Here is a 25,670-nt window from a genome sequence, read left to right on the forward strand (position 1 = left end):
CGTCCAGATTTGACAGGGCTCCGGTATATCGTAGATTGCCAGAGATTCCTCCATCGAAACTCGACGAAATTTTGCATGGTTGTTGTAGACTTAATTCCGCACAACTCCACTGAAGGAGTCATCAAAGAGATGCTCGAGGAGGTGGTGGCAGCGGATACAAGTTTGCTGTCCAGAAAAACAGCACGGTCACACGAGGACAATGTTGACGTGGAACCCCCGGGCTCCATGGATGATTCCTCCACGATCTTGAGAGATATCGGAGTTGATGTTGATGAAGTTCAATGTCCGAACATGACGATCTGACGCGGAGTGCAGTCCTTGGTCGAACCAAGGTGACCAGCCGAGCCGGTGACGTAGATACCGACATCGCAGTTAATCTGCAGACGAGCCATTGATCCTTTGCCGATCACACAACGAAACTCTCAATGAAAGCACCATTGTCGGTGTTAAAACCGGCAGATCTCGGGTAGGGGGTCCCAAGCTGTGTGTCATGGATCGATGGGTAACAGGAGATAGGGGACACGATGTTTACCCAGGTTCGGGCCCTCTCTATCGAGGTAATACCCTACTTCCTGCTTGATTGATCTTGATGAATATAGGGTTACAAGAGTTGATCTACCTCGAGATCATTTGTTGTGGTCGATGATCTACCCATTCCGCCGGTGACCTCTGTCCAACCAGAGGCACCGGATACTCTTCTGGAAGCGCTGCGAAGTGCTTCCATTGTTGAGGACACCGTACCCTCATGGGTACGGTGATTGAGAAAATTCAGTCCGCGAAGAGCGGACTGACCGAAGCCTGCACAAGCCTTCTAACAGGCTTTGAGGTAAGCAACGTGATTATGTAAAAAGAATGTCACGGTATAGACAGTAGCCCCTGAGACTCTGTCCGATGTTCGGAAAGAAAAGCCGGACAGAGGATCAAACAATTTTCGCATGAGACTAACCAAATGTGTCCATGTGAATAAGCAGGCGTCATTGCTGGCTGCGACCTCCCATGCTGCCGAAGTCTCCGGACTGAAGCAGAGTCTAGAGCGGGCCGAGGAAGAGCTCGGCTGTGTGAAAAAGCAGCTGGATTACAAGCAAGGTATGCCATGACCTTCTGTATATCAGAAAGGATAGATGATTTGTATTGACCGTAGTGCCATGATATTTGTAGGAGCGGCGACCGAGGTGGAGTCCCTTAAAAAGGCGCTGGCCGAGGCCAAAAAGAAAGCGGCAAAGGAGCAAGCCGCCTGTGAAAAACACGAGGCCAGGGTTGAAGAGGTCCAGCAGGAGCTCTAGGACGCCAGTAAGAAATGCAAGTCCTTGGAGCGCGACATTGCAGATCAAGAGACCAAACTCGCCAAGGCTCACCAGAGCGCACAAGATGCCCGGGTTGAAGCCCAGGGCAGCCTCCAAGAAATCCAAGCGGCCAAGAAAATCACGGCGGGTAAGGCCTTTATTATGCAAAGCAAGTATGTGAAGAAAAGGTACTTCTTACTGACCTGGATTTGGAGTTCTCAAGGGGCGTTTGCGGATCTTCCGCGCAGTGTTTCTGACGCTGCGGAGTTCTTCTGAGCCGAAGAGGGGAGCTCAACGGAGAAGCTGTTCTGGTCGCAATACCTTGCGCCAGAACATCCGGTGCCCTTTTGCGATCAGCTAAAACAGCTGGTCGAACTGCATAGGGTGGCCGACTTGGCCATGAAGGATTTGATAGTCCGGCTATGGTCTGCCGAAGCCATACCCAGCAGCTACTTCGGGCTTGTGAAGCGGCTGGTCAATGCCTGCCCCCGGCTTGATGCCATCAAGCGGTCGGTCTGCATCGAAGGTGCGCGGATGGCCTTCGCCCGTGTCAAGGTGCTGTGGGCGAAGATGAATGCCGTCAAGCTCGCGACCGAGGGACCGCCTGCTGGCAAGGAGGACCGCATGCCCGAGCGGTATTTTGATGATGTCTTGGAGGGATCCCGCATTGTAGCGGAGCAATGTGCTAAGGACATTATTTTTGAATGAATACATTCATGTTATCCTGTCCCGTATTATGGAACAAAGCCGTTTATGTAATATAATGCTTGTTTATTATTTGAAATTTTACCTCATGTGCGGCCGTTTTTATTAAATCTGATAGTTGGCCAGTCGTCGGCTTCAGCCCCCACCTAGGTAATACGGGGGTGTTTGGGATGAAATCTAAACACTCTTGATCCAAAGGTTTGGTCCTTGAAGAAGGTGTTTAGCGCAATGAACCAGGCAACAAACTATGTGGCTTTATCACCCTCACTTAGCCATAGGAGTTTGGCAATAGAATTTTAGGCGCAGCCCCTAGTATTCGTGAACTAGGGTGCTGTAAACACCTGATCGGGTAAAGACCGATTCATCGCATAATGCGGAAAAAATCGCAAAAGATTTGTACCCTCCGAATAGCTGACCGGCTCGCGCCGCATCATGACAGTCAGTTTTCGGCTTTCTCTACTGAGGTGCTCATCCGGATAAACTAGGACACAATCGCAGTAGTTCTCCCTTTACTACCCTAGCTGATATCGCGGAACGTAAGGTAGTAAGCACAGGTCCTGCCGCAGGTCATATATATATCCCCGAGCTGCTTTATCTTTGCCTTTACGGTGAGGTAGTACGGGCTGGTGTTCGCCTTGAGTTGCCGCTTTGTCCCGGCCATGTGGTGGTCGATCAGCTGCCTTACGCGTTGACGGTACGGGCCCAAGTGCCTCGTTGTTGAATTGAGGTTGCAATTTGCGCTTCGGTAACTTTTGGTTGGGCGCTTGAGGCCGTATTCCTCGGCTGCCAGGACATTAGTCCATCTATCGTTGAGCATATCTTGATCAGCTCGAAGCTGCTGCTGCTTCTTTTTCAGGCTCCTTGCCGTGGCTATTAGCTGGCCCTTAAAGCGCTCCTGCTCGAGGGGTTCCTCAGGCACGATAAAATCCTCGTTGCCGAGGCTCGCCTCATCCTCGGAGAGCGGAAGGTAGTTACTGTCCTCCGAGTCTTCGTTTACGACCTGTTCATCAGGGCTGACTCGCCCATCTTCCCGTTCTTCCTGTTCGGAGGTTGGCTTAAGGGGGTCTTCATTGTCTTCGGCATCGTCGCGACTATTGTTTTCTCCTGTGCCGGTATTGTTGTCTTTTTCGCGGCGTGGCTTAGAGCGGCGCCGCTGACGTCGGTGCTTTGGCTGTATCTCAGCGGGCTTGTCCTCGACTAGATCTTCATTGTCATCGCCGCTATTCTCTTTGGGTGTATCCACCATGTACACGTCATACGAAGAGGTGGCCGTCCAGCGTCCAGTAAACGACGGGTTTTGGGCCTGTTCTTCTCCGGCATCGTCGTCCATACCGTCGATGTCTTCGGAGCCATAATCGAGCATGTCGGTTAAGTCTTCGGCAGTGGCTATGAAGTGGGCGGTGGGTGGGAAGTGAAATTCTCCGTCATCAGCCTCCAGTTCAAACCGGATATAATTCGGCTGAGAGTCCTCTGCTATGAAGAGGGTTTTTAATGAGTTTAACACATCGCCTAAAGGTGAGTGCCGGAAGATGTCCGCAGAGCTGAATTCAACGATCGGCGCCTGATCAGGCTCGATGGGCGCGGATGCACGCGGTTCAGAACCTATGGCCGGAGATGAATCCGAGGTTCCAGTGACACAGATCCCGCTCGAGGTTGGGTCTGTGTGCAGCTCTAACGCTGCTGAGTCTGCGGCTTCCGTGGCAGGGTTGAGCTTCCCGTCCTCGGATGGCGCAACCTGCTTCGGATCTAGGGCCAGAGCAGTTACAGGCGCTATCTCCTGGGTATGGTCCGATGACAGATTTAGGTCATGTTCATCGTGGTGGCAGGGAGCGGCTGCCGTGGGCTCGAATCCATCGAAGATCAAGTCTCCGCTAATATTAGCAACGTAATACAAGCTTCCAAACCTGACCTGATGGCCAGGGGCGTAGCTGTCGATCTGCTCTAGATGGCCAAGCGAGTTGGCCCACAGTGCGAAGCAGCCGAATACGAAGATCTGACCGGGGAGAAAGACCTCCCTCGGGGCAGCATCGTTGTAGATGATTGACGAAGCCATCGAGCCTTCTAGCGATGACACATCGGAACTCTCAATGAAAGCACCAATGTCGGTGTCAAAACCGGCGGATCTCGGGTAGGGGGTCCCGAACTGTGCGTCTAAGGTCGATGGTAACAGGAGACAGGGGACACGATGTTTACCCAGGTTCGGGCCCTCTCTATGGAGGTAATACCCTACTTCCTGCTTGAATGATCTTGATGAATATGAGTATTACAAGAGTTGATCTACCACGAGATCGTAATGGCTAAAACCCTAGAAGTCTAACCTATATGATTATGATGGCCCTACGAACTAAACCCTCTGGTTTATATAGACACCGGAAGGGACTAGGGTTGTACAAAGTCGGTTACAGAGAAAGGAATCTTCATATCCGAACGCCAAGCTTGCCATCCACGCCAAGGAGAGTCCCATCTGGACACGGGAGAGAGTCTTCTATCTTGTATCTTCACGTCCCATCAGTCCGACCCACGTTACATAGTCCGAACGCCCGAGGACCCCTTAGTCCAGGACTCCCTCAATGTGCATTACCGAGAGGGCCCAGAGATACCTCTCCGATACTTGGAGTGACAAATCCTAATCTTGATCTATGCCAACCCAACAAACACCTTCGGAGACACCTGTAGAGCATCTTTATAATCACCCATTTACGTTGTGACGTTTGATAGCACACCAGGTATTCCTCCGGTATCCGGGAGTTACATAATCTCATAGTCAAAGGAATATGTATAAGTCATGAAGAAAGCAGTAGCAATAAAACTTAACGATCATTATGCTAAGCTAATGGATGGGTCTTTTCCATCACATCATTCTCCTAATGATGTGATCCCGTTCATCAAATGACAACACATGTCTATGGTCAGGAAAGTTAACCATCTTTGATTAACGAGCTAGTCTAGTAGAGGCTTACTAGGGACACTGTTTTGTCTATGTATCCACACATGTGTCAAGTTGCCGGTTAATACAATTCTAGCATGAATAATAGATATTTATCATGATATAAGGAAATATAAATAACAACTTTATTATTGCCTCTAGGGCATATTTTCTTCAGTCTCCACTTGCACTGGAGTCAATAATCTAGTTCACATCGCCATGTGATTTAACACCAATAGTTCACATCTTTATGTGATTAACACCCATAGTTCACATCGCCATGTGACCAACACTCAAAGGGTTTAATAGAGTCAATAATCTAGGTCACATCACTATGTGATTAACACCCAAGAGTAATAAGGTGTGATCATGTTTTGCTTGTGAGAGGAGTTTTAGTCTACGGGTCTGTCACATTCGGAGCCGTATGTATTTTGCAAATTTTCTATGTCTACGATGCTCTGCATGGAGCTACTCTAGCTAATTCCTCCCACTTTCAATATGTATCCAGATTAACACTCAGAGTCATCCGGATCGGTGTAAAAGTTTGCATCGACGTAACTCTTTACGACGAACTCTTTATCACCTCCATAATCGAGAAATATTTCCTTAGTCCTCTAAGGTTAATTTTGACCGCTATCTATTGATCCACTCCTGGATCTCTATTGTGCCCTCTTGCCAAACTCATGGTGAGGTACACAATAGGTCTGGTACACAGCATATCATATATGATAGAACCTATGGCTGAAGCATAGGGAATGACTTTCATTTTCTCTCTATCTTCCGCAATGGTCGGGCATTGAGTCTCACTCAACTTAACACCTTGTCACACAGGCAAGAACCCTTTCTTTGACTGATCCATTTTGAACTTATTCAAAATTTTATCAAGGTATGTGCTTTGTGAAAGTCCAATTAATCGTCTTGATCTATCTCTGTAGATCTTGATGTCCAATATATAAGCAGCTTCACCGAGGTCTTTTATTGAAAAATTCTTATTCAAGTATCCTTTTATGCTATCCAAAAATTATGTATCATTTTCAATCAACAATATGTCATCCACATATAATATTAGAAATACTACAGAGCTCCCACTCACTTTCTTGTAAATACAACTTCTCCAAAAGTCTGTATAGAACCCTATGCTTTGATCACACTATCAAAGCGTATATTCCAACTCCGAGAGGCTTGCACCAGTCCATAAATGGATCGCTGGAGCTTGCACACTTTGTTAGCACCTTCAGGATCAACAAAACCTTCTGGTTGCATCATATACAACTCTTCTTTAAGAAATCCATTAAGGAATAGAGTTATGACATCCATTTGCCAAATTTCATAATCATAAAATGCGGCAATTGCTAACATGATTCGGACAGACTTAAGCATCACTACGGGTGAGAAGGTCTCATCGTACTCAACTCCTTGAACTTGTCGAATACCTTTTGCAACAAGTCAAGCTTTGTAGACAATAACATTACCGTCAGCGTCAGTCTTCTTCTTGAAGATCCATTTATTCTCTATGGCTTGCCGATCATCGGGCAAGTCAACCAAAGTCCACAGTTTGTTCTCATACATGGATCCCATCTCAGATTTCATGGCCTCAAGCCATTTCGCGGAATCTGGGCTCATCATCGCTTCCTCATAGTTCGTAGGTTTGTCATGATCTAGTAACATGATGTCCTGAACAGGATTACCGTACCACTCTGGTGCGGATCGTACGCTGGTTGACCTACAAGGTTCGGTAGTAACTTGATCTGAAGTTTCATGATCATCATCATTAACTTCCTCATTAATTGGTGTAAGAATCACTGGAACTGATTTCTGTGATGAACTACCTTCCAATTCAGGAGAAGGTACAATTACCTCATCAAGTTCTACTTTCCTCCCACTCACTTCTTTCGAGAGAAACTCCTTCTCTAGAAAATATCCATTCTTAGCAACGAATATCTTGCCTTCGGATGTGTGATAGAAGGTGTACCCAACAGTCTCCTTTGGGTATCCTATGAAGACACATTTCTCCAATTTGGGTTCCAGCTTATCAGGTTGAAGCTTTTTCACATAAGCATCACAACCCCAAACTTTAAGAAACGACAGCTTGGGTTTCTTGCTAAACCACAGTTCATATGGTGTCGTGTCAACGGACTTAGATGGTGCCCTATTTAACGTGAATGCAGCTGTCTCTAAAGCATAACCCCAAAATGATAGTGGTAAATCAGTAAGAGACATCATAAGATCGCACCATATCTAATAAAGTATGGTTACGACGTTCGGACACACCATTACATTGTGGTGTTCTAGGTGGCATGAGTTGCGAAACTATTCTGCATTTTTTCAAATGAAGACCAAACTCATAACTCAAATATTCTCCTCCACGACCAGATTGTAGAAACTTTGTTTTCTTGTTACGATGATTTTCTACTTCACTTTGAAATTCTTTGAACTTTTCAAATGTTTCAGACTTATGTTTCATCAAGTAGATATACCCATATCTGCTTAAATCATCTGTGAAGGTCAGAAAATAACGATACCCGCTGCGAGCCTCAACACTCATTGGACCGCATACATCCGTATGTATTATTTCCAATAAGTCAGTTGCTCGCCCCATTGTTCTGGAGAATGGAGTCTTACTCATCTTGCCCATGAGGCATGGTTCGCAAGCATCAAGAGATTCATAATCAAATGATTCCAAAAGCCCATCAGCATGGAGTTTCTTCATGCGCTTTACACCAATATGACCTAAACGGCAGTGCCACAAATAAGTTGCACTATCATTATTAACCTTTCATCTTTTGGCTTCAATATTATGAATATGTGTATCACTACAATCGAGGTTCAACAAAAATAGACCACTCTTCAAGGGTGCATGTCCATAAAAGATATTACTCATATAAATAGAACAACCATTATTCTCTGATTTAAATGAATAACCATCTAGCATCAAACAAGATCTAGATATAATGTTCATGCTCAACGCTGGCACCAAATAACAATTATTCAGGTCTAAAACTAATCCTGGCGGTAGATGTAGAGGTAGCATGCCGACGGCGATCACATCGACTTTGGAACCATTTCCCACGCGCATCATCACCTCGTCCTTAGCCAATCTTCGTTTAATCCATAGCCCCTGTTTCGAGTTGCAAATATCAGCAACAGAACCAATATCAAATACCCAGGCGCTACTACGAGCATTAGTAAGGTACACATCAATAACATGTATATCAAATATACCTTTCACTTTGCCATCCTTCTTATCCGCCAAATACTTGGGGCAGTTCCGCTTCCAGTGAGCAGTCTCTTTGCAGTAGAAGAACTCAGTTTCCGGCTTAGGTCCAGACATGGGTTTCTTCACTTGAGCAGCAACTTGCTTGCCGTTCTTCTTGAAGTTCCCCTTCTTCCCTTTGCCCTTTTTCTTGAAACTAGTGGTCTTGCTAACCATCAACACTTGACGCTCCTTCTTGATTTCTTCCTCCGCAGCCTTTAGCATCGCGAAGAGCTCGGGAATTGTCTTATTCATCCCTTGCATATTATAGTACATCACGAAGCTTTTGTAGCTTGGTGGCAGTGATTGAAGAACTCTATCAATGCCACTATCATCAGGAAGATTAACTGCCAGTTGAGTCAAGTGGTTGTGGTACCCAGACATTCTGAGTATATGTTCACTGACAGAACTATTCACCTCCATCTTGCAGCTATAGAACTTATTGGAGACTTCATATCTCTCAATCCGGGCATTTGCTTGAAATATTAACTTCAACTCCTGGAACATCTCATATGCTCCAGGACGTTCAAAACATCATTGAAGTCCCAGTTCTAAGCCGTAAAGCATGGCACACTGAACTGTCGAGTAGTCATCAGCTTTGCTCTGCCAGACATTCATAACGTCCGGAGTTTCTCCTGCAGCGGGTCTTGCACCTAGCGGTGCTTCTAGGACATAATTCTTCTGTGCAGCAATGAGGATAATCCTCTAGTTACGGACCCAATCCGTGTAGTTGCTACCATCATCTTTCAACTTAGCTTTCTCTAGGAACGCATTAAAATTCAAAGGAACGGTAGCACGGGCCATTGATCTACAACAACATAGATATGCAAAAAACTATCAGGTACTAAGCTCATGATAAATTAAAGTCCAATTAATCATATTACTTAAGAACACCCACTTAGATAGACATCCCTCTAGTCATCTAAATGATCACGTGATCCATATCAACGAAACCATGTCCGATCATCACTTGAGGTGGAGTAGCTTTCAATGGTGAACATCACTATGTTGATCGTATCTACAATATGATTCAAGTTCGACCTTTCGGTCTCCGTGTTCCGGGGCCATATCTGCATATGCTAGGCTCGTCAAGTTTAACACGAGTATTCTGCGTGTGCAAAACTGGCTTGCACACGTTGTATGTGAACGTAGAGCTTATCACACCCGATCATCACGTGGTGTCTCAGCACGGCGAACTGTAGCAATAGTGCATACTCAGGGATAGCACTTATACCTTGAAATTTAGCGAGAGATCATCTTACAATGCTACCTCCGTATTAAGTAAAATAAGATGCATAAAAGATAAACATCACATGCAATCAAAATAAGTGACACGATATGGCCATCATCTTCTTGTGCCTTTGATCTCCATCTCCAAAGCACCGTCATGATCTCCATCGTCACTGGCTTGACACCTTCACTACAAAAAAAAGACACATCCGTGGCATTTTATACCGAACGATTTTTTTGTCATACTTATGACACTTCTATGACGATAATTGTGACAAAACCCGGTATCATCATAGATGTGGTTGGGTCCTACTTCTATGACAAAAAATCATGATAGAAAATGGACTTTTCGTCCTGGGCGGGCCGGAGACGCAGCTGCATCACATTCTTTGGGCCGTCCATGACGGAAAAAACCGTGGTAGAAGCGAGGGCGAGGAAAATATCGGGGAGTTCCCGGTTACGGTGGGTGGTCGGGGGCCGAGCGATGCGCGTTTCTCTCGTACGTACGCGCATGTGTGCGAGGCACTGGGCTCTAACTGAACCTGAGCGAGGCGTTGGGCTCTAACTGAACCCAAGCGATTGCACTGCAGGCTACGCGTTACTGAACCCGAGCGATCGATCGATCCCTTGTTGTTAACTGAACCCGAGTGATTCCTTCGCTACTATTGCTAACTGAAGCCGATCGATGCTACCTCTGGATGAACAGTGAGCATTGTTGGGGGGTTTGGATGAACAGTTCCCGGTGGGGGGTTGGATGAACAGGACCCCGTGGTAGTAGAGGCCGTTGCCGCTGAGTGAACAGTACCCCGATCGATCGAGCCGGTGGAGGCGTGGATGAACAGGACCCCGTGGAGGGCTGGATGAACAGAACGACCCCGTGGAGGGCTGGTTGAACAGTAGCCGGTGGAGGGCTGGATGAACAGTAGCCCGTGGAGGGGTGGTTGAACAGGACCCCGTGGAGAGGGCTGGTTGAATAGTAGCTAGTGGAGGAGCGGTGGAGGCTGCATGAACAGGAGCCCGTGGATGAACAGTCGCTGGTGGAGGCTGGAGGAGGTCGACGGTGGATGAATAGTAGCCCGTGGAGGCTGGAGGAGGTCGACGGTGGAGATGAATAGTATCCTGTGGAGTCCCGTTTTGCGGTACGCCACACCCCTCCCGATGAACAGGACCCCCGTTTCGACCGTAGCGCTCCAACACAAGTCCGTTTCCTCAGTTTTGCGGTACGCCACACCCCTCCCGATCAACAGGACCCCATTTCCACCGTAGGAGGTCCAACAGAAGTCCGTTTCCTCCGTTTTGCCGTACACCAGACCCCTCCCGATGAACAGGATCCCGTTTCGACCGTGGCCGGTCGAACACAAGGCCGTTTCCTCCGTTCTGCGGAACGCCAGGCCTCGTTTCCATCGGCTGTTCCGTCCAAGCTGGTTGGCTCCCGATGAACAGTACGCGTTCCGTTGCCTCCCGATGAACATGACGCATTCCGTTGCCTCCCCATGAACACGACGACGACGCAGTTTCTCCGTTCCGACCCAGCCATGTACACGAGCCCTGGCCGTACGTATGCGCGACTAGGCGTTCGAGACCCCGCCCGTATGTACGTACATGGCCGTATTTTCTTTCTTGCACCCTGGCCGCTGTATGTACATGTACATGCTACGTGCGCGCCTCTACTACGACACGTGCGCGCCTCTACTACGACATGTGCCCTTCCTTGCACGACCACGGTTCATCGCTGCAGCCTGCAGACAGACCGATCGACCAGTATGTACGTACACGTTCGCGACCAGAATGACAACGCTACGTACGCTTCGACTAGGTGGGTCCCGACTGTCAGGCACTTCCTTGCGTGCGAGGATGTAGCTGGTGGGTCCCAGCAGTCAGGGGACGAATCATTTTTTTGCCCGTAATATGGATGCACTAATTTGTGTGCGAAGATGTAGCTGGTGGGTTCCAGCAGTCAGGGGGAGAAAACATTATTTTTCAGGGTAAAAAGGATGCAGTTGCATGCATGCGCCCATGGGCGTGGTGCGTCCCCACTGTCAGCCTCTCATGTACAGTCATCTTCCGATGACTCTTGGTTGTTGACCACGTTGACCACACCGTGCTGAGCGCACCAAGGCCGATGGACGACGGCGAGGCCCCAGTCTGGAATGACCCGGAGATGGGGAAGACGCGGCAGTGGAGTCGCAGATGGAGACGAGTGGGAAACTTGACTGGTCCGGGTGCGCGGCAGCACTGCCGCGGTGCCACCCACGGGAGACAGGAGCAAGAATAGAGGTTGAAGAAGGAGCACGGCTGTTGGATTAACAGCCAACGGTCCAGCTGCTAGAATTATTTGTTGATTAAGTTGACAAAGCCCTGCGTACGCGTCCGCTTAGTAGGCCCACAAGTCAGCCACCAAATCTGACAGGTCCCAGCTGTCACGGGAGGTATAATTTTTTTGCATAACACGGAGGCACTTCCTCCCGTGCAAAGATACAGCCGGTGGGTCCCAGCTGTCAGCGGGAGGAAACATTTTTTTTTCAGCTTAATAAGGAGGAACTTTCCTTGCGTGCGACCATGGACCTCGTGGGTTCCAGCCGTCAGGCTCTCTGATACATCTCCAACGTATCTATAATTTTTGATTGTTCGATGCTATTATATTATCTGTTTTGGATGTTTAATGGGCTTTATCATACACTTTTATATTATTTTTGGGACTAACCTATTAACCGGAGGCCCAGCCAAATTGATGTTTTTTGCCTATTTCAGTGTTTCGCAGAAAAAGAATATCAAACGGAGTCCAAACGGAATGAAACCTGCGGGAACGTGATTTTCGGAACAAACGTGATCCAGAGGACTTGGAGTGGACGTCAAGCAACCAACGAGGAGGCCATGAGGCAGGGGGCACGCCTACCCCCCTGGGCGCGCCCTCCACCCTTGTGGGCCCCTCGTGGCTCCACCGACCTACTTCTTCCTCCTATATATACCTACGGACCCCGAAAACATCCAGGAGCACCACGAAACCCTATTTCCACCGCCGCAACCTTCTGTACTCATGAGATCCCATCTTGGGGCCTTTTCCGGTGCTCCACCGGATGGGGCATTGATCACGGAGGGCTTCGATCTATATCAACACCATAGCCTCTCCGATGATGTGTGAGTAGTTTACCTCAGACCTTCGGGTCCATAGTTATTAGCTAGATGGCTTCTTCTCTCTCTTTGGATCTCAATACAAAGTTCTCCTCGATCTTCTTGGAGATCTATTCGATGTAATCTTCTTTTGCGGTGTGTTTGTCGAGATCCGATGAATTGTGGGTTTATGATCAAGATTATCTATGAACAATATTTGAATCTTCTCCGAATTCTTTTATGTATGATTGGTTATCTTTGCAAGTCTCTTCGAATTATCAGTTTGGTTTGGCCTACTAGATTGATCTTTCTTGCAATGGGAGAAGTGCTTAGCTTTGGGTTCAATCTTGCGGTGATCGATCCCACTGACAGAAAGGGAAACGACACGTATTGTATTGTTGCCATCGAGGATAAAAAGATGGGGTTTATATCATATTGCTTGAGTTCATCCCTCTACATCATGTCATCTTACTTAATGCGTTACTCTGTTCTTATGAACTTAATACTCTAGTTTCATGCTGGATAGCGGTCGATGTGTGGAGTAATAGTAGTAGATGCAGGCAGGAGTCGGTCTACTTGTCGCGGACGTGATGCCTATGTACATGATCATACCTAGATATTCTCATAACTGTGCTCAATTCTATCAATTGCTCGATAGTAATTTGTTCACCCACCGTAATACTTATGCTATCTTGAGAGAAGCCACTAGTGAAACCTATGGCCCCCGGGTCTATTTTCCATCATATAAGTTTCCGATCTACTTTATTTTGCTTTCTTTACTTTTAGTCTTTATCATAAAAATACCAAAAATATTATCTTATCATCTCTATCAGATCTCACTTTTACAAGTGGTCGTGAAGGGCTTGACAACCCCTTTATCGCGTTGGTTGCAAGGTTCTTATTTGTTTGTGTAGGTACGAGGGACTTGAGCGTGGCCTCCTACTGGATTGATACCTTGGTTCTCAAAAACTGAGGGAAATTCTTACGCTACTTTGCTGCATCACCCTTTCCTCTTCAAGGGAAAACCAACGCTGTGCTCAAGAGGTAGCACTCTCCACGTACAGTCCTCTTCCGATGACTCTCGTTTGTTGACCACGCCGCACCGAGCGCAGCGAGGCGGTGGACGACGGCGAGGCCCCGGACGGGAATGACCCGGAGATTGAGACGAGGAGAAGGGTTATAACTAGTTCTGGTGTGGCATGGGGCGGCAGTCGGTGGAGAATAACAGGAGGTGTGGAGGGGTGGAGGGATAGCCTGGCCGGCGATGGGGTAGCGCTTCGCAGTGATGCGTGCTAAGCAGAGCCGCTAGCCGCCGGAGGCCGAACCAGGCGATCCCGGCGACGCTGGAGGAAGAAGACGAGAGATTGAAGGTGCATGCCGGCCGTTGGATATAAATCCAATGGCTGTGGATGTCATAATCATCTGTTGACCAAGTTGACAACGCCCTGCGTAGGCTTCGACGTATTGGCCCACATGTCAGCCTGCAAAAATGTGGCATATATTTAACCCATGTTTTGTCCATTTGCTGGGTTGGGTGAACAAATAACTTCGCGCCAATGCGGCCCATTTATATTTTCTAAGAAATCCCAGCCCATTTGCACTTTCCTGAAATATACGAATTAGTTGGGCTCGTTCTATATATAATGTTAGGTTAGAAGGAGCAATTAATATCAAAATATAAACCAGAGCGACACATTTTTTATATATAAAATTAAAAATTAGCGAGTTATTGCTCAAAATTAAAATGAGCGCGTTATTATTACATTGGTCCCTAAAATCTTTGCAAGCTTTTGTATGCAATCACCAGGATTTTCCTTGGCTGTGAGTCAAAAACAACCAGGATTTTCCTTCCCAACTTCTGCTAAACATTTACTTTTATAAGTTAATAACACGTGGGATGTTTTTATAATGTATATATAATTCTCTATAAAATATACGATAATAGTAATAATATAAATATATATAATGTGGTTAGAAGGGAAAACATAAATTGGAGACAACATTATTATTCTTATATATAGATAAATAGAACAGAGGTCTGCGTTTTATTAAGAAAAATACATTGGGCTGCCGATCTTTAAGAAAAATCCCATAGGCCGGTATGGACCTCAAAAAATAAGTTGAAACCACTGTCTCCGTATGTCGTGGGCTACGCATGTTAAAAAACAAAACCTAGGCCTAGCTGATACTTGTTCGCCCTCTAGAAAAAAATTATGCCAGCTAGATCCCCGAGCGAACTGGATTAAAGAGGGGGTCGGCGGCGCGACTGAACAAGCACATCAGGAGCGATTTTTTTTCTTCAGTGGATGGCTCTCGATGGCGTTTTTTTACTTGCCCCTGCACCATACAACTTGTATTTTTAGCCTCCCAGTCCGTGGTGGACCAGCATCCCATTTGCTGCGTGGGCCAACCTACACAAACCAGCACTCGATTTTTCATCAAGCCCCAAAAACAACGCAGTACTATGTTTGTTTTGAGGCCAAAAACATTACGACAGGGGTTGAGCGGGCGAGGGGGGAAGACAGAGCAAAAAGATTAAAAAGAGCTGATGCACCGTTGCTACCCTAACAAAGCAGGTGCAATTCTTCTCGGGAAGAAGGTGTGCCGTTGACACCCACACGTCACAAATCCCACAGTAGGCATACTAACAAGTTCACACACAAGTACAACAGAAAAGGTAAACATTCGTATCAAACTCAGGTTCATAGGACACGTTCATATTCATAGCCAACATTCACAATCAACAACTCAAAAGATTCATATATACAAAAGTTCAGCATGTCGATGCATCCAAATGATTGATAGATCACATGACAATATTCATAGATAATTCACAAAAAGATTCAGATATACACATGTTCAGTATGTTTATGCATCCAAATGATTGAGATCACAACCAATATCATCCATGGACGAACTTTAATTACCTAGGCTACAGACTGTTAAATGGTGTTCAGTCGGAGGTACTTCTTGCTAAAATTAATGCTTGTACGAGTAAACTTTCGAGTACATAAGAGGCAGCACATACAATCTGAACTTTGCTTGTAGGTTTATCCTCAAATAGTGGCCTCGTGCTGAGGGAGGTTTGAGGAACTTGGCCACTACTTTCATCCAACTAGTTTACTGGCTCATCTTGGTCCTGTAGCTCGCCAAAATTCTACATTGCAGACAAGAAAGGAGGCGGTTGAGAAAATGAACCACCCAAATTTTTTGTGCAGTTCAACTGAAATGGAGCATCCCTGGCGTGCAGACTGATTAAGTGCCAGATGAATATACGCGTCAACCAACTTGTCTGGAATCTTTAGACTCCATGCCATACAGTTCGCTACCATATGTGTCGATAACCAAAAGGCACAAGTTGGGACCAAAGACTGGACTGCGTTTTTCTGGGCTATGCGCCAAGCAATATTTTTGGCGTTCACTCTCCTAATACTTGGAGTTTGACAACTGGTTGACGCTGGTTGATACTCGAATGAATATAGGCACTTCTTCTTGTCAACATCGATGCTTGTCTGAGTGAACTTTGGAGTACATAGCAGCAGCATAAGTACCTGTCCATCTGATCTTTTTGTGCAGTTCTACTGAAATCACCCAATGTAATGATTTGCCTGCGAGTTCAGGCTCCAAGTTACTCCTTTATGAAATCGGCAAACAGTAGCACAATACCAAATTACCAATACATATGACAAGCACAATAATCAGGATAAAGACCAGTACCAACCTGTGTGAGGTAGCATATCAATTACTATTTCCTTTGACTGGAAGCCGAGATAAGCCAAGCGACTGACAGCAAAGGAAGAATGCAAGCCCAGATTAGCGACTGACAGGAAAGGAAGGAAGCTGTCGAGGCAATGAAGCACCCAAAGTTTTTGTGCAGTTCCACCAAAATCGAGCATCCCTGTTGGCACATATATTGAGAGAGTGAGATTACTGTAATAGTGGGACTAGTTGATGAAACATACACTAACAAATAGAAGCACCCTCATTATCTTAATGGGTAAAGTTAGCAACATAGTAGTCTTGCTTAAAGAGAGGTATTTGTTTATTTAATCAGTGCCAATTAGATCAACACTCAAAGCATTGCCATGTATCATAGGTTGCAAAACTTTAACGTGCAAAAATAACGGAGTTTCTCATGACAGTAGCACGATACAAATAGAGATGACAACAAACTAATATGGATGAAGTCCTTAGGCCGGTACAAACTTGAGGAAAAAAGCTTATTCATGTAGTCCCAAAAGAGATGATAATGCACTCACTAGAATCACTCAATAGTGTATATTTTTGTGCACTTCAAATGTATGGTTGAAATCACTCTTGTTTACCAGTGCTGAGATTATATCGAAAGATTATCAAGAACTTCCAGCAGAGTGAAAGCACTGGCTGGGATACAGTTCATTGTATTGTCTTGTGTAGTTCCATAAAATGTATGATTGGCACAACATGATCCCAGTTTGCACAAGTAGGAACAAGGTGAAACCTTCATTAGCTTGGTGAGAAAGGATAGAAAGACATTAGCATATTACTCTAACAGTAGCATCAAATTCATGATGGACAATACGCAAGACACTGCCTCATTAAACCAATGGCAATAAATTGGCATGCAAAACAATAGCACTATTATGTCATGACACTAATAATATTCCCTCCCTGCTCCACCATATGATTCACCTCCATAGACAAACATACACACGTACATGATTCAGCATAAGGTGCTACTAAAGATTTGTTTAACTCCGACAGAAAAATTAGGCAGCAATAAATTAGTGGTACTTAAGTACTCCTAATTAATTAAGTGACCTTGCAGGAGAGACAGCAGAAGTGGAAAGGCTCCCTGGACGATCGTCTCACATGTAAGGTAGACGTTGCCAGAGCCCTTGAATGGCCTCGACTAAGGCCTCTGGCTTCAGCAAGATCACCTTGGCACTGTTTATTCTTCTTCTTCTTCCTCTTCATTCTCTGTTTATCTTTCTCCTCACCAGTTGGTGAAACCAAGTACATGATTGGCCTTCTATTTCTGAATTGGTTTTGTCAGTGAGGTAGTACAAGTGTACTAGTAAACAATAGCATTATTTTCTCATGGGAGTCGCAAAATAGAAATGAACACATGCATTAAATATCATTCTTACCTAAAGGAAGGTTATGGCGCCAATATGGATGATGAGGATTGGAACACATATCTCCCTTTGTGCAGTTCCACCGAAATGAATCAACTGTTCCATTCTGACATTCCAGTTAAACAGCACAAAAGTCACTTCTTTTAAGAAGTGTTTTGTGCAGTGCACCAAAAGGTCACAACAGCAACCTGGTGAAATGGATATCCCTGTTTGCACAAAAAGCTACAATGGAAACAGTCAGAGTCTCAAACAATTACAGGCAAAAACATTTGGCTAAACTTGTCATGGCTTATAACAGTGGCATGGCTTCATTTTACCAGGGGCATTAGATTAAGAACAACTAAATATTTGGTATAAGGGCATGGGACAGTGGGTGCACCAGCAGTCCAGCACCATGTACCTAAACAGGGGCATAAAGTGGTGATTCAGAGTTTGTTGCCCCGAGAAACAAACATCCAAGAAACATATCTGGGTTGGTCCCATTTTTGTTCACTCTAGCCACCTACTCCTATGTGTGGATAGCAAATCTAGTCCTGGTCATACCACTGTGTACAACGTTACCCCGATATTTCCCTTTTCGACCAAGAGACCGGTTGGATGACCAGTCTGTACTACTTTCACCCCCTTTCCTTCCTGTTTGTACCAAGTCCGATGTACATACTAAATTCCCCCACCCCCACTTTATTTCTTGTTTGAACCAAGTACAAGATTCGACTCCATGATGTAGCTTTACCTCTGACAATAGAAGAAAAAAATAGGTGACGTTGGACCATCCGATCGAGAGGGGCTGAGAGGCAGAAAATGATGCACATGCAGCGACGTAGCGAGCTGGGGAAGTAGAGCTAAGGCGGTTTTCGAAGGAAGATATACCTGAAGGTCGTCGGGATGTGGATAGGTGGGCGGCGGGAGGCCGGATCCGCCCACACTAGGGCAACGACGAAGGGATCGGAGGACCTCCCGCGCCAGCGCTCGGCTAGATATAACGGTGCGGCCGGCAGTGGGTCTCCTCCCTCGCTGCCGACGACAGCCTAAACGCTGCCCCTCCTCCCCTTCACCGGCGGAGGGGGATACGTCCGGATCTGTAACCAGCGGTGAGGATAGAAAGACAGTGTTTTTTGAAGGGAGAAAGACAGTGTTACCACCGCTATCTTGTTTAGATCTGGAGAGGATGAGAGTGTGTGAATAGAGCAACCCTAGCAAGCAAGCGCGGAGGCTCCGGCCTATATATACGTAGTGGGGTAGTTTTCCTTTTTCACTCCATCAAAACAATCGTTTAAAATTGTGTACGTGCCAGGTCGCCTTTTTTTAGTTGTTGATTGTTTTTTGAGATAGCTACCCGCTTATTCCAAGTGGTGTTACGGTGTGCCAGGTCGCACTTTGTATCGTTCAAGTCTGGTACAAGACCCTCCATTAAATGAACAACCACCCCCTCGTAAAAATTGTGAACAAGCCCACGGCTAAAATTATCGGAAACGTGGGCTGCCCCAACATGCATTATTATTTATATTTTCTACTCCCTCCGTTCCTAAATATAAGTCTTTTTAGACATTTCAAATGGACTACAACATACGGATGTATGTAGACATATTTTAAAGTATGGATTCGTTCATTTTGCTCCGTATGTAGTCACTTGTTAGAATCTCTAAAAAGACTTATATTTGGGAACGGATGGAGTATGTGGGAGTATCCTCAAAACAAAATGTGAGAGTACAATATTTATTGGGCCCCTTTGTAATTGGTGCTAAATTTTGACCAAAGATTTAACTGACAAAATGTTAGTGCATGTTAACAAAAATTATATCGTTTGATTCGTATTTGAACATAGTTTTCAATGATGTAGGGGCTGTTTGGTTTCCAGCCACATATTGCCACTTGCCACCTCACCTTAGGCAAATTTGACCAAGTTAGGTGGGTGTTTGGTTCTAGCCACACCTAAGACAAGAATTTTTTATTAGCAGTGAACCCCACATGTCATAGACACAAAAAGTGTGGCAAGATTCCCTTAGGCAAGCCAAAGTGGGTCTAACAATTTGAGCAACTCAAGTTAGGCAAGTGTGGCAAAAATAATGTGGCAACATAAGACAAACATAGTCACAATCCAAACAGCCCCGTAATTTTTTGTGACATGCATGAACATTTGGTTAGTTAAATTTATAGTCAAAATTTGGCAAGGTGCATCAAATCAACACATGCAAGTATCAAAAGGAAAGTCACGGCATGCATGCATGCGTTGTACTCCCTCCGTTTCCAAATATAAGTCTTTTTAGAGATTGCAACAAGTGACTACATACGAAGCAAAATGAGTGAATCTACACTCTAAAATATGTCTACATACATCCGTATGTTGTAGTCCATTTGAAATGTCTAAAAAGACTTATATTTAGGAACAGAGGGAGTAACTAATGCAACGGTAAACGCAAATTATTGAAATATATCGAGTGCAGTGCGTTGATGTGTCGCGTCAACTCGTACAAGACCGAGAAGTTTGATTACTACAACGCCCTCTCGCCTTAACCGCACCTGCCTTTGGCTGCATGACAGGTGGGCCACCCACCTGTTAGGCCCACCTGTCATAGAAGCAAAGGCAGGAGCAGTAAGTCAATGAGGCTGCGTCCCTCCCTCACCCATGAGCGTGGTGGCTGGCAGGACTAGGAGAAGCTTTCATTCGCTACACGCTCTCCCTCCCACACGCGGTGGACATGCAGCAGTTCAATCGGTGTCAGATGGCCAGAAGCATACTGTAGTACTCCTCCACTGCAGTAGTACTCCATCATTGTTCGACTTCCCGAAGAGGCGAAGAGCCAAGCGCAACCCGGACGCTCGTGTGGCAGTTTCATGTGTAGAGTAGTTTAGGATAGCGTGTACCGTCCGTGTAAGCTTAAAATCGTTGGGGTCGGCTCCATGCTTTTTTTATTAAAATAATCTTCTGGCCCTACCTATCATCCTGGTGATTCTAGTTTGCACGCTCATCTGGTCAAGACAGGAATATATATTTTAATTTGTGGTGGGGTAAATGTTAGAGGTTGCAGCAAATGGAGTATTGTACACTGCGGGTCTTTCAACCAAGTTTAGAGGCAACCATGTGGGGCCAGTGCTATGATGTTTCGCGTCAACTCGTACAACGAGGACAAGCTTGATTTTACTACTATACGCCTTCTCCCTCGTCCATGCGCGCGGTGGCTATCCCTCCCGCACGCGGTGGACGGACATGCAGCAGTGGATTCGATACTGTAGAATTAGTAGTAACATCATTGTTCGTCTTCTCGAAGAGGCGAAGAGCCAAGGGCAACCCGAACGTGGCAATTGCGAACTCTCGCGTGGCAGTCTTTGTGTAGGGGTGGGGCGTGGTGCGGAGCCTTTGAGCACGCATATAGCCAGGCTCTTGCATGAGACAAAATTGCTATTTGAGCCCACTATTGTAGTAGTACTTGCTAGTATAGCCCTCTAAACCGGAAAGCAGTATTTGCCTTTCTAGAGATTTCAACAAGTGACTAGACTACACTGGGTGGAGTACTGGCTCAAATCTCAAATCTCATCAACCAAGGCATTTTGTGATTGGAGGAATGTATCTCGTACTTTACAAAACTACCCTAATTAAACTCATGCATTAATTACATAGTTCTCTCATTTTCCTCTCTGCCTTGGTCGCGGTTCACAATATTGAGCACTCCTATATGACAGCCGCTCTATTTACATGCGGGACATAAAGCATCCGGGCCTGCGTGCCATCCACCAAATCAAAGCGAGGTGCTACAGTCGAGACTCACCGGTCACCCCGGTGTGGCTGTCATGACCCGTCATATCACAAAACCCACCTTTACCAGCAGTGGTAAAGTGCCCTCGAAGTAGGAATGGACGAAGCAACCATCATTTCACTGGAACGCTCGTTGAAGCCCTTTCTTCCCTTTCTTGAAGAAAACCTCACTCCAGGCTACTCACTTCTGCCATTTTTCTTCTGTACCGACGAAGGAAAGGTGGGTGAATCAGTGATGCTGCTATATTTTCATTCCAAGAATCTTCTTTTTGCGAAGCACCGACCAATTCTCACAACCTATTCTTTTCCCGTTTTCATTGCGATTGTGGTTTCCTTTCGATTGCTTTTTGTTTGTCAGTTCATTGATGGATCCTGGAGCACTAGGCAAAGAGTTGCCGGTGGACAACCCACTTGAGACAGCGATCTCCAGGAAGCGAGCACCGACCAACGAGTTGACCATGTTGGCGGGCCAACCCATGGAGACGAAGAACTCCAAGAAACAAGCACTGGCCAAAGAGTTGACGACGTTGGCGGACGAACTCCTCAAAGAAAGTTGGAAGAACAGCAAGGGCCCCACCGTGCCTACCCCAGAAACTCTAATGGCCACTTATGCGAGGCTCAAGGCCGAGTTTGAGGAGATAGTCGCCGTTGAGAAGCAGTGTTCCCCTGGCAAGGTGATGGCCCCCATCGAGGACGAGGAGATGGCCCCTGGAGGGATGGGATCCCCCGGTGAGCTGCACAAGGTAAAAAAATAATGGCTTACCATAATTGTGGTTTTTGATTATTTGCAATGTGCTTGCTAATATGTTAGTGTTGTGCAGGTGCCGGTGGACGTCCTTGATGTTTCCGAGGTCGTGGCCCGTCCTGTGGACAACGCCCCAGAGATCGTTTTCGATGTCGCGGTCCATCCTGTTGACATCGCCCCGGAGATCGATTCCAATGCCACTGTCCATCCTGTGGACATCGCCCCAGAGATCAATTCCGGTGTCGCGGTCAGTCTTGTGGACATCGCCCCAGAGATCGATTCACATGCCGCTGTCCGTGTTGTGGTCATTGCCCGAGAGATCGATGACAAGAAATAGTTGGTCGCGCTAATCCTTCAGGGTAGTTTGCATTGCCATGTGTTTAATTACCAGAACGATGTGTGTTATCAAACCATCTTAGGGCTAGTGCACTGTCTTGTGTGGGCGGTACTTGCTACTTTTGTTTGATAGTGAATCATGCGAACCCTCTCCGAGTTATGGAAACAGATGTATCCTCACCAGCTTTTGATGTAATATATCGCATGCTTAGATGTAAGTTCGAACTGTTTATCATATCAGCAGGGCTTGTTTGATGATTCCTGGTGTTAGTAGGCTAGCTACTGTGCCAGCTATAGTACTTTCAAAACACTCACCGAAGAGAAACATTGGGGCTGATGAGCTCGTGGTACGCTTATACTTATCCGCCGTTGATCGGCCAATAGCCCAAGCTCCTAAAATTGTAGGCTTAGCGATCGATCAGACAATAGTCGACACGGATACATTCAGGCCTCATTTGGTTCATAGGGTAGTAAAATCGTAGCAAAAGTACAGAGACGTACAACACAAAATCATAGCAGTACAGAGACGTACTCCCTCCGTTCCAAAATAGATGACTCAACTTTGTACTACTAACTTTGAAACAGAGGGAGTACAAATCCTAGGTGGGCTAGTTTGGCCTAGTGGGTTTTAGTGATATGATGTGGTACAGTGTCGTCCAGTCTTCGCGTGTGGTAGCAGTATTGCGGGTACAGTAAGTTTTCTTGAAGAAGCGGAATTCAACAAAGTCATAATGGTTCCTTCGTCCGACCAACTTACAATGAGAGCTTTGGAGTGCGCCCGGAGCAGAGCCGCCGATGTCCTTCGTCTGCTCCTGTGACAGTACGTCCAAGAGAGCTTTGGAGCGCCAGGAGGCCATGGTTGGAATGGTGCCGATAGATGGAAGGGACCAGAGGAGAATGAGTGTGGGTCTTTGGCTATGGCTGGGAGCTGGGGCTCAAGTTAATATAGCGGGCGAATGGCAATGAGCCGTGGCAGACGGATGGACGGTTGGCGCCGGAGTAGGTTCGTCGGGCATGAATGCAAACGCTGCTTCAGTGACTTAATTGCAGGTGCGTTGGGTCAGTGACATGTGGGCCCAATGGGCATCTGGCCCGCATGTCAGTGACACACCAACTGCACCTGGAGTTAAGTCTGGTGAATGCGGCATTGACGTTCTGGAGAGACGGTGACCGTTTCAGGCGGGAAGCGCGCGCTAGCGATGGAAGGGGTGTCGGTAGGCCAGGGCGGTGAGACGCTGGCGTGCTGGTAAAATGTGAACTCATGGATGACGAGCCTTTGAAGTGTATGTGGAACGTATTGACAACCAGGCGCCCATGCAACCGGTCTTGTCGCCAGCTAGCCTTCGACGACCACCATTAGACACCACACAACCATGCATAACTTACGAATAATGGACGAATCGATCAGACACACACTCGTGTGCAGTGGCACTATGATCGGTCGCTCACGATAGTACATACTCTGTACCATAGTACCCTCTCTAGCTAGGCTGTTTTATATATTGTCGTTGTGATGGACGATATACATGAGCAAGGTGCCGAGTCCCGAGTATGACCGTTGGTGTTGAGCCAGGTGAATACATGGTCGGCGTTCGCGGAGGCCTCCATCAAACGTCTAAACAGTAATGTCAGGCACCGCCGGGGCGCGCAGGTGACGGGCTCGCCGTTTGCGTTGCGCCATGCATGCATTAGCATAGTTTGACAGCGTGAGTGTGAGTGTCTGCACGCGTACATGCTACTTGCCTCTATGGACGGTGTGCGCTAATGTGTGCATCACGTATAATATAATGATCAAAGTGAGCTATCAGCACAAGTTCGATGACCGCCAATGCATTTTACTCGGTAATAAATGACCAGGATTGAAGGGGAATCCAAATTTCCTTCGTCTTCTGTCCTTGAGCTCTCGACAAACCAATGCACTATATGGTTATCAGCACACTCCACCCCAGAGCTCTCACCAAGCGTCGCTCATGCCACCGCGCCGCACACTAACCGGTATGGAAGCGATGGCATCCCGCCGCGCCGAGTTCCTCGCCGCCCACAACCGCACACAAAATGGTAGGGAAGCGATGGCATCGTGTCGTGCCGAGTTCATTGCCGCTTGCGACCTCACACCTACGTGGGCGGAATTTGAAGCCGCCAAGGCCGAATGGGAGGTAGAGCAAGAGGCGGCCAAGGCCGCACAGAGGGAGCGGAGAAGTCAGAAAGCACTCAAGAAAAGAGAGGCCCGCCGCCACAAGAAAGAAGAGGACGCACGCGCTGCTGCGGAAGGTCGGCGGAGATCCAAGCACGGTGGGGTGTCGCCGATAAAGCCGGGAAGGAGAACGACGGCGTCTGGCCAGCATGTGAGAAGTAGTTGTACTAGTAGTTAGTGTGTGTGTCTGTGTCTGAGTACGAGCATGTACCAGTACTACTATTTACTACTGTGGTTTTTAGAGCAAATTACCAGTACATTAGCCTAGACTCAATGGAAAAATTCCTATCCTATGCATCAAATGCATCTCATTCTCTATAGGAATTGAGATGCATGTCATCTCACTTCCTATGATTTTCATTTTCCTATAAAATTCCTATCCTATGAACGAAAGGAGGCCTCTGCTAGAGTAACTACTGTAGCTAGCAGTACTGCTGGTACAATAGTTTTCTTCAAGAAGCGGAATTCAATGAAGTCATGATGGTTCCTTCGTCTGAGCAACTTCACAGCGGGAAAGGTTGGGCCTGTGATTTGACGGCTCATTAGTCATTATTACTGCGGCGCGGCAACCGGGGTGACTCTCCCTTGGAGTTCTACGTGCATGGCAAGTGGACCAGGATGGTCGACATCCCACATGTTGGCGAACAGAAGTATTCTTTCCGATATCGAGGAGCAAGGAAACCGCGTGCTATAGTATCACTGCTGATTTATATTATTTTTCTGATGAATGCTAGCGTTTCAACTCTTACAATGAAGGAGTGCCAAACACGGCACGTGCTGGATGTCCCACACGTCAGCGAAAGGAGTGGGACATGAACAGCGTGGTAGAGCGTCTCCACTTCTTCCACTTCTGGGTCGGAGACCACACGTAGTAGTAGTAGTACTAGTGGTATGAATGATACAAAGTGCGACCCGGGGAGAAAGACACGTCAAGTTGGAAGATCTCGGGGCATACACGTAAACAAATATAAAACCTAATATGTGCCTCCAATTAATATAGTAGTAGTAGAGTACTT

At 46.6% G+C, this 25,670-nt stretch overlaps 1 pseudogene; it reads right to left on the reverse strand.

The window, feature by feature from the left end:
• LOC123097131 (uncharacterized) overlaps positions 1-25,670 on the reverse strand; it is an 88,330-nt pseudogene that overhangs the window by 25,965 nt on the left and 36,695 nt on the right.

This window comes from Triticum aestivum, chromosome 4D (genome assembly GCF_018294505.1).
Source record: "Triticum aestivum cultivar Chinese Spring chromosome 4D, IWGSC CS RefSeq v2.1, whole genome shotgun sequence".
NCBI classification, from domain to species: Eukaryota; Viridiplantae; Streptophyta; class Magnoliopsida; order Poales; family Poaceae; genus Triticum; species Triticum aestivum.